General features: G+C 34.6%; 1 long non-coding RNA gene across 1 annotated transcript; it reads left to right on the forward strand.

The window, feature by feature from the left end:
• Positions 1-637: 637 nt before the first annotated feature.
• On the forward strand, positions 638-1378 carry LOC128292997 (uncharacterized). The gene is made up of 2 exons (XR_008283008.1): positions 638-832; positions 1168-1378. It is a non-coding gene; the product is annotated as an uncharacterized LOC128292997 (long non-coding RNA).
• The last annotated feature ends 242 nt before the right edge of the window (positions 1379-1620 follow it).

The raw sequence follows: 1620 nt of genomic DNA on the forward strand, positions 1-1620 counted from the left end.
AAAACAAATTATTGAAATGTAATTTTGGGCTAAAATTAATTGCGTATAAGTCCGAGATCTAAAATTAAAATGCCCCAAATCTTAAAATACCGCAAAATGGGGCAAATTGAAATAGCACACAATTGCAGGCCAATTTAAAATAATATAAAACTTAAATATGGCCCGATTGAAGGCTAGCACAAAGGAAGGGACCAATTGCGCAAATTACCCAATTAAAGGTAACATGCATGGTCCCAAGCAAAAAAGTTGATTCCACTCCCCCCATGCTACTTTGTTTTACTATTAATTAAAACTACTCCCCATACTATTTTGTTTTATTATTAATTAAAACTATTCCTCATACTATTTTGTTTTTTATTATTAATTAAAACCATTCCCCCATACTATTTTGTTTTTATTATTAATTAAAACCATACTTTATATTCTCTTTTTTTTTATCATAAAAAAAATCCTTTCTTTTTTAAGAAAAAAAATAACAAAAAAAAGAGTTAAAACACCACCTTACCACCCTACATTCATTTTTTAAAATAAAGAGAAGGCTCTCAACTCTCTCAACCCTTCTCCTCCTCCGGTCATCGGACCGGCCATCAACCGTCACTCCAGTCACCGGCCACCGACGACGGCGCCGCCGTCCACGGTGGGCTAAAAATCTTCCGAGGCCCTTTTTCGCTTCTCTTCTCGAGTAGAGCCCGGATTTGGGGTTAAAACAACCCAAAAACCTTCAAAAATTAATGAGAAACACCATAAAACTCAAGAATCCATTCGAATTTCGGCCACCGATTCTTGGCGGTGGCTTCCTCGATCGTCCACAATGTTGGAAAACCGAACACCGGTAAGTTCCTTCCCTCTTTTCCTTTTTTTTATTTTTCAAGTTTTTTTGTGTTAAAATATTTGTAAAATAGATAAAATGAACGAATAGAGAGAAGATCAAAAATAAAAATAAGGACAAACACCTTTTGAACTTGTTTTCTCCTTTTGATTTCTCCCGAAAATCTCTGTAATACAACCCCCCTTAATACAATCTCTTCTCTCCAAAAATCAATCGATTCTTCCTCAAAATACCATCGATCCCCCTTTTTTTCTACAATCGGTTCTAGTATGGCTTTTATAGCCATTTACAAACTTTATAATATATATTTGCTATCTTTTCTTCTTCTTGTATGGCAGGCAAACGGTGGTGGAGGCATGTGCCACTTGGTAGTGGTTGGAAGTGGGTGGTTGAGGCTTGCGGCTAGGGTTTCTAATTTCTGAAAATAGGTTGTGGGCTAGGGTTTCTAAGCTTTTGGGCTTCTTTTAGGTTTTAATTTTTGGGTTGTAATTGGGTTGGTAGCTTTGTTTGTAAATGGACTTTTAATGGGCATTTTGATTTTTTTCTTTATTTTTTTTTTCAAAATTTGATTTATTTATTTTAAGGCCCGGGCAAAATATGGATTCTACAAAGACAATAAAGTAAATGTTGATATATAATTGTCAATTTAATAGTGCTCATAAAGACAAGGTCATGTGGAAGTTACCTAATTGGATTCGATAGTTTGTGTTCTTTCCATACCAGTGTTTAGCCATTTCTAGTTTTAAATTTGAAGAACATGCTTAAAGCGAAATGTTATACAAAAACGTAAA

Source organism: Gossypium arboreum, chromosome 5 (assembly GCF_025698485.1).
Source record: "Gossypium arboreum isolate Shixiya-1 chromosome 5, ASM2569848v2, whole genome shotgun sequence".
Taxonomy (NCBI): domain Eukaryota; kingdom Viridiplantae; phylum Streptophyta; class Magnoliopsida; order Malvales; family Malvaceae; genus Gossypium; species Gossypium arboreum.